The sequence below is a fragment of the Aquila chrysaetos genome, chromosome 17 (genome assembly GCF_900496995.4).
Source record: "Aquila chrysaetos chrysaetos chromosome 17, bAquChr1.4, whole genome shotgun sequence".
Classification (NCBI taxonomy): Eukaryota; Metazoa; Chordata; class Aves; order Accipitriformes; family Accipitridae; genus Aquila; species Aquila chrysaetos.
In genome coordinates, this window is record NC_044020.1 from 26,352,566 (window position 1) to 26,361,470 (window position 8,905).

Sequence of the window (8,905 nt, forward strand, 5' to 3'; positions counted from 1 at the left end):
CCTTTTTTTAATAATGAAAATAATTACATGTGGAGTGTTTTTAAGGACTTCAGTTACAGAAGACTTGGAATTACCTGTTATTTTCTGGGGGGGAGCACATGAGTAAATTAGTTCTGACAAAACCTTTGATGAGTGTTTAATCAGATAATACGCATTCAGAGTTATAATGCCTCTTAAACCAGGGGAGAGTGCATCAGGATTGCCAAGATACAAACGTGACAAGCTACATGGAGACAGCCACTTTACACACTACTATCATGCACTTCTCCAGTCTTAAATCCCCTAATTCTTTGTCCTTCTTCTCTTTCTCCTTGACCATTTCCATCCGCCAAAGCCAATATCAGTTAGAGTATAGCTTCTGTTCTTCACCCACATGCACTTCTAAGAGTAAAACTAGTCATTGCAAGCTACTGAAGGCTATTTCCAATTTTCTATTTCTCATTTCCATTTTCTTTTTCCTCTTGTCTTCTTGGGCAGGAGGAAGGAAGAAGAGTGTTTCAGTTGACTGCTTGATTGGTAGGTATTTCAGCTTTGGCTCTTACCCTGAAAGATTAGGTAAGTACTATCCCTCTCTCTGACTGGCAACAAGCAGGGTTAAAGGGATAGCAGCTGCTGGGATGAAAAAAAAAAGAAAATGCATGCTATGTTTCATCAGAGAAGTGCATCTGGCACCTAATACCCAGGTGGAACACTCTGGAGGCATGCAAAGGAGAAGGAAAGGAAACATATGCCTAATGAATCTGTGATAAACAGTTGTGGTACAGTGTGTCAACCAGCAGCCTAAGACTCATTTTTAGTCTTACAGTTTATTGTTGTCAATAGTAAGATTACAGTTACAAAATAAAAGCTAGTTGGAAACCCAGAAATATGATCCATTAAAAGCAAAAGTCTGCCTTAAAAAGTGAATCAGTTTTACCAAGTGAATCCATGAACACATGTGACCATTCACTGAATGTCTTCCTTCCTCGTGTTAACCATTACTCTACTAATCATTCCACATTTCACATAACAGGCTTCAGCATTATCAGTGATTTTAATGTTGTCTGACTGACATCCACCTTCAAAATCATCTTTTATATTTCAACACTGAGACTGGTATTATGTGTTCACACAAGGAAAACATGTTAGATACAAAGAGAATAGTATCTGACTGAAGAATCATATATTTGTGAAACTAAGTATTGTTACAACAGCCACATATTAACATTTCTTAGCCTTTGTGTGATCCTCTGCAACCTGAACTTCTGCCAGCAGTACCTGTTATTAACAATAAATGATATTGAATGTATATATATTCTTTAATCTTTTCTGTCCCTAGTTAATTTGTTACAACCAGGAAGGGTTTTGGTGGTTTTCTGTTTTTGTTTGATTTTTTTTGTTTGTTTATTTTGTTCCTAGGTATCTGAGACATATCCAATTTGAGTCCAGGGCCATGATTATGTAGCAAATCTGACTTGACATTCAGGTCTGAACTCCTGACTCTGGTCCACTGCTCTTAGTTTTGTTGCTATCCTTGAGTGGGAAACATACTGACTGGAAACAAAGCCTTCTATGTGGAGATACTTTACCTCTGTTTTCTGTGGGTTACCGTACGTACTATTGGACATACATATTCTTGGATTACATAGCTAACTATTTTAAAAAACAAATCACACAATTTCTTTTTACTGAAAACAGCATGACCTGTGGGAGAGTTGCCACTGAGTTGGTACCAGTTTCTTCCAGCTTCCCCTGCGTTTTCTAACTTCAACTCATCAGCTAGAGTACTCCAGCTCTAATGGGAATGACCCATTCAGACTATGACTTCATGTTGTTCTTCCTGTTCTAGTTCAGTTCAGTTAGCCGAGAAGTTAGGTGACCTCATACACATTAAATGAAATGTTTAAGCCTGGCTCCACACAAAACTGTGCAAAATGTCACCTGACTTTACACAAATCCTGCATACTCAAATGTCGTTGTTTAACCCCAGCCAGCAACTAAGCACCACACAGCCACCCACTGAGATGGGGGAGAGAATCAGAGGGGAAAAGGTAAACTCATGGGTTGAGATAAGAACAGTTTAATAGAACAGAAAGGAAGAAACTAATAACGATAATAATAACAATAACAAAATGACAATAATAATAAAAGGATTGGAATATACAAGACAAGTGAAGCACAATGCAGCTCCTCACCACTTGCCGACCGATGCCCAGTTAGTTCCCGAGCAGCAATTCCCCCCAGGCCAACTCCCCCCAGTTTATATACTGGGCATGACATCACATGGTATGGAATACCCCGTTGGCCAGTTTGGGTCAGCTGCCCTGGCTGTGTCCCCTCCCAGCTTCTTGTGCCCCTCCAGCCTTCTTGCTGGCTGGGCATGAGAAGCTGAAAAATCCTTGATTTAGTATAAACACTACTTAGCAACAACCAAAAACATCAGTGTGTTTTCAACATTCTTCTCATACTGAACCCGAAACATAACACTATACCAGCTATTAGAAAGAAAATTAACTCTATCCCAGCTGAAACCAGGACATCAAACTATCCAAGAAATCTGTCCATTCGCACCCATAGTGTTCCTTGCAGACCCACTGTCATAAATAGACAGAGATTAAGCTTCTCATTTTCACAGCACCCAAAAGGCCAAGCAATTTTGTTACTCTGACAAATGAATAATGGTGACTTTGCAATTCCCTTCCCTGTATTCCTTGACAACTTTTGCCTTACTCTACAGGGATGATCGAAGTCTTTATCTACATACAGATTCCTTCTCTCCAATACATACATTAGAAACACCAAAACTCTTCCAAGAACAAATCTAGAACATGAAGTAGAAAATAATCTCATTCAATTAGAAAGACTTGCTAGATCACCTCTACTTGATCCTTTTTAGTGCATTTCAAATTATTTCTGGTAACAGTTCACAATAACGAACATGCTTATGTATGCAAGAGGCTGAACAAGTGACTGTGACCTCCAGGTAGTACAGTGATACTGTACAATACATCAATCCCTCGCTTAGTCTGACAAATGTGAGTCATTCACACCCTAGATTTCTTTTAAGAAAATGAGGGAAGAGGGTGAAACAAGTTGAAGCTCGTTTCACCTGCAAGCTAACCTAATGACTCATTGTTCATTTCAAACTTCTTTCTAAAGCATTCCATAAGTCTAAAGTTGGTGGTCCAACTTTATCATATCTTTATCATATCAAGTTTTTAAACTAGTATCTTTCTTGCCTGTGAAAGACTGATGTCATTTTACATGAGTTACACACAAAGTAGTATTATTAATGGCCTTTTCCTCATATTGAGAGATTACCTCTGAAGAAAATCTTCTGGGTTCACAGAACACATATTGACACAATATAGCACGACATCAATATACAGGAAAGCAGAGAGGAAAAATACCTTTTTTTGCATCTTGAATGAAGCCCAGTCCACCTTAACTTTAACCAATCTTTCAAGGTTCATGTATACTCAGAGGCAGGAACACACATCATTGACAACACAATCCTGATTTCAAGTATGCAATTAGGATTGATTAAGAGATAAGTGACCTTATTGAATACTTTGTTGCTAGTGCATTTTCTTTATCAAAGATCTCATCAGTGATTTTACTAAATGCTTCCTCCCTTCAAAGGGGATGTCTTGCACAACATGCATTATTATAGTCTAGCAGTAAAAGTTTCACATAAAATCATCCAACTTTTATAATAGAAGTTACTTCAAACTACATGATGGGAAAAATCAGAAAAGTTTTGGAGGGAGGAGGAGAGAGGAAGAGAAAGAAAGCAAGAGGGAGTGAGAAGGAGACTGTTTCTTAAACAGAAAACCATGATTCCCGAGTACAAGAAAACAAGCAGGTAGGGAATTTCCTTCAAAATTTTTTAATGTGATGCATTATATGAACTTACCAACAAACTATTGTTAAAGTCACTAAAGAATCTTTAGGCAGAATCTCCTGCATGGAAAAGGCCTTTCTTTCCTCTATTCCTGATCACAAAAGGCAAGTGATGGTACCCACTGGAGTAAATAAGACTTTTTCCCTGCTCTTTCTCTCAGTGCACAAGCCAGCAGACTTGCCCAGGAACCCAGTGTTCCACTCTTTTGTCACCATTTCCCTTTCTAAATCCAAAGAAAATGTGAAATTGTACTAAATGAAATAACTGAGTCCTAGTACGTGCAAAGTATTTCATATAAAAGTATAACCAGACTATACAATGGACCTTACTTTGAAGTCTGTGCTCTTGTTAAGTTTTGTAATTTCTAAGGTAAAGTTGAAGTGACTTAAAGAGAACTTGGCATGAACGAGGAGTTTAAGGATTAGACCTAATATAATAATAGATTATAGTATCTTACAATGCATATAATTTATTTCATTATGAAAGGTCTCAGGGTATGTGCATCCATGTAATTCAGAAATCTACAAGACTGGGAATTTTCTGGTGACGTTATTTCATTTGGAAATACCAGGTCAATCTGAAGGATTTTCAGGTACCAGGTAAAATTTCTAGCTAGAGAGAATAATTCCCAAGACCAGAAAATAGCTCAGTCGTTAGGGCACTCATCTGCACTGTGGGAAATGTGGCTTCAAAATGCTCCATGTTCTGCCTGATATTCTTTTCTATTTATGTTATAGCTTGTGTATGTAATCACATGTTCATTAGCCTGCATTTTCACAGTCTGATGATTAGGACACTTACCTAGGAAGTAGGAGACCCAGGTGAGAGTCCCCATTCTCTCCAATTCTTCAGAAAGACTTCAAGCTGGCTGAAAACCTGAGTTAATGCATTGGCCAACAAGTTCTTTATGGACACATACTACTTTCTTTTCTCTTCCTGCAGAAAATTTTCAGAAATTCCTTCTTACACACAGATATTGAGACAATCCAAATGCCGAAACTTGAAGCTTATTTTGGACAGAACTCTCCTCTGCAGTCTAGTGCCATACAAAACACTGCACAGCGCCACCACCTTGGAACAGCAAAGCCAGACACAATTTCGCTTTCAGGGACCTAATTCAAGACAGGACACAAATGATTAAGGAGTCTCAAATCTTCAGCACATCATGGATTTTGTCTAACAAATTTCCACATCTCTACAAACACACTTGGAGCAACAGGGACATGCGTTTTTTTTTCTCCTTCCGCCTAGTAGATACAATGCCCTCTTGTACCTCTTCAAGGTTGAGGCCAGAAATTCCCCACTTTCCTTGCTCTTTCCCCATTCTTGAAAAGGAAAAAAGTAAGAAACACCTTTGGGTTCCTTTGTCCCTCCAAGCATGGCTAGATGGGCTAAGACACTTTGCTTTTAATACATGCCCTATGGTTTTAAACTCCATTTTGATGCATCTTTATGTTCATGACTTTTAGAATTTCTGTTCCAGGACTGTCAGCAGATATGGGGAAGTACTTCTGGATTTTTAAAAATTATTTCTACCTGGCTTATCTTTTCAAGCTCATCTTTTAAAGAGAGAATAAGAAACATAATATACAGGTATTTCTAATGAAAATAGAGAACCATGTATTCATCACATGAATCCAGCACTGGCTATACAAGTATACCCCTATATTATCAATGTTAAATTTGGGCTTTATTATATAGTATAAAGTCAGTGTAAAAGAGATGAGAATTTTGCCTGGGAAATGAATTGAAAACTCAGGTATCTAAGGGTCCATGCAATCCAGGAGTCAAATACAGAAATAAAAATATTAACATGTTTTTTTCTAGCAGCTTGTGTCTTCTTTTCTTTTTTAATTCTGCAGAACTGTGTATATCTAAAGCTGTTCATCAAAATATATTAATTATTACCACCCAACTAACACATATATTCACAGTTTCAACTTTAAATTGTATTTTTATTTATAAACATTTCCCATACTTTTCAGAACACTTAGTAAGCTCTCTATGGTGGTGGATTTTCCCCCATGTATATTTTCAATTTTTTCCATATTACTGTATTGTAATAAAAATATCTGTTACCTGCATTCCATGAATGCAGTTAAAGGTTCAACTGAAAAAAAAAAAAAAAAAGCAAAGCACTTATTGCATATTTAGACCTCTTCTTATGCTAAACAGAGGGAGAAATGTAAAATTCATACAGTGAAATAGTCTTTTGCTACAAACAAGGGAAAGACTTCTGCTAGATAAGGCTCCAATCTTCAAGAAAAATAAAAGATAAATACTTTATGTGTATCTGTTATGGTACCATTAGGAAATTTGTTTCAAGGCTAAATCCCTGTAACATAAGTTAAAGGTGAACAAGTAGATACTCTTAGTGGACAGAGCATTGGACAGGATAACTTTGGTTCTGTTCCTGTATGCTGCTGTCTCGCTGAATGACCTTGCTTCAGTGATTTCAATTCCACATCTCATTTCTGCCTTTGCAAAATGAAACTTGGAATATGGACTACTTCTATAAAATACTACAACATCTACATACATGAGCTGCATAGGTAAGGTATTTTGCAGGCATTCAAGTAAACAAGTAGCTTTGTTTATATTACTAGTCATCACATCTGTGCATAGATATGGAATAGATCCCTCCTAGGAAGAACCACCTCAACAAACCACCCTTCTGTGTAGAACAAACTTCTACATCCAAATCTCTCTCACTGCTTAGTTTGGCACAGGTATGCAATGGGAAGAGACATTTACATCACCAGAAGAGCCCTGCATAATGTAGGTACAGAAAGAATTTCCACTCTTTGCTGAATGATGCGCCAAAACCCAGTAAGGTTAGTTAGAGTGGTACTTATGTCCCATTTCTCATGCAACTCTGATCAATATAATTCATCTGAGCATATGAATTTTAATGGACAATAACTTACATAAAAAGCATTTTCACCTAGACATCCAGCTCCCATTAACTTCTTTAAAATCAGAGGGGATGCCTCAAGAACAACATTTTACAGATCAATATAAATTTACAGACTGCTTGTCATACTTGTCAGTCATTTTTGCCCCAATGGAAGAACAACTTCAGAAACTCTAATTTTAACATTTACAAGTATACTACATTCACATAGAGTTCACTTTCTAGAACCATCTTTGATACTAAAAAACTGTAACTTATAGGAGGAAAACTTAGGATTAAGACTTGCAACTGAATAAGATTCTTCTAGAAAAGGCAGTTACATATGATGCCTAGTTTTCAGAGGATTTGATCGCTCACAATTCTAGTAGAATGTTTTAGTGTTTATACAGATAAGAATCTGTATTTTTAAAAAACCGCACTGAAAACAGAAACAAGACGGCATAGAAAAGATATTGTATCTATTTAAACCTACCACCTTAAAGAATAACCGACCAAATTATTTTCCATTAAGTCAGGCAAGTTTAGCAAGTAACAATTGAACTTAAATCAGTTCCTTCTGTCTAAGACATTGTTCTCATATGTGGTTTTAAGAACTCAAATGGCAGCAAGTTAACCTTAATTGTTCCTTGTTTAGCTTGCACCAGTTAAATAACTAACACATCTGTTTTTATAGATACAACATCTTTATATGTTCTCCCCCGCCCCCGCATTGGGAAGAAGAAGGGCATTTGCCTACTAATTTTGCTCTGTACATGGGAAATGCTATTCATCACATAGAACATGGATGCAATTAAGTAACCATTTTGAGAGCTGCTGTTCTGTTTCTTAAAGTACAAAGTTAACTTGAGTTGATTTTGTCCTTATCAAAGTGGGATGGCTCCTTCAACCAAGCTGGCAAGTTCAACTGAAATGCTGTGCCTGGTAACGCACACAATGACAGACAGATTTAGACAAATGAGAGAATCCAGAAGATGACGAGAACAATAAGCACTTGACAAAACAGGACTTATGAAGTGAAGTTCAGTGAACTGGGCATCTTTATTCTAAGAAGAAAAGATTGAGGAGACGTTATCACAAGTGCATATACATTTGAAAATGGGTATTAAGACGGCAGTTTTCCAATTTTACCATGTCCACGTGGCAGGATATGGTGGGGTTCTAGCCCATGGAGTTAATGGGATTAATTTACAGAAAGGGAATATTTGGTTGGTTAGGTCTCACAAAAGCTTGCTGAGCATAAAGAAAGATATGCACTAAAAGAGGTTACCTAATAAGGCTGTGGAATACACATTACTGGGATTTTTGAAAAAACAGAATAAATAAGCATCTCTCAGGAATAAGATATGTGTTGTGTTCTTAATGTCCAGTCAGAGCAGAAGGCAGGAGGAGTCAAGATGATCAGGTATGGCTGTTAATGTTTCTAGGTATTTTATTTCCTTCTAAAGGGTTTGGGGTTTTTTTTCTTTCTTTCCTTGGTACACCTGGGGTTTTTTTACAGTTCAGGAATTTAAAAATACCAATTGTGGCTAAATTAAATTTCCCTCTTAGAACAGGAAAGTAATACGCATGTCCCCAGGCCATTTATTTTTTTCCTTCTCAGAAGTAAATTAATTTGTCTACAAACTAAAGTAAATGTAAAATCGGTCCTTGAAGAAATCCAACACTTTTATTCTTAAGACCCTTGGCAGAACAAAGCAGGCTCATTAGACTTATTGTGAAGTTAAAACTCACTGAAATCTTATATACAAGCTTTACTCAAATTGTATGTGCAGGCTTTGTGGGTTTTGATACTATTCTTTAATAACTGCCTTTTTTCTCATTCAGCTGAACTGTTCTTCCCTAGAGACTTTCCTTTAAAACTATCAGCTATTGAAATGGCTGTTACTTCTGTGTACTTCTAGGATATCAAGACATTACCTTCAATTAAATTATTTTTCTAAAAAGCAAAGTTCCCTAGTCACAACAGAAATGGGGTGCAAACTGACCATAAACAAGCACAATCACTTGTCCCTCCCTGTGTCCCTCTCCACCTCCCAACAAGCCAACCTACATGGACAACGTTTTAGAGTCAATGCTTGTATGAAAAATTTCAGGGATTGATTATTTCA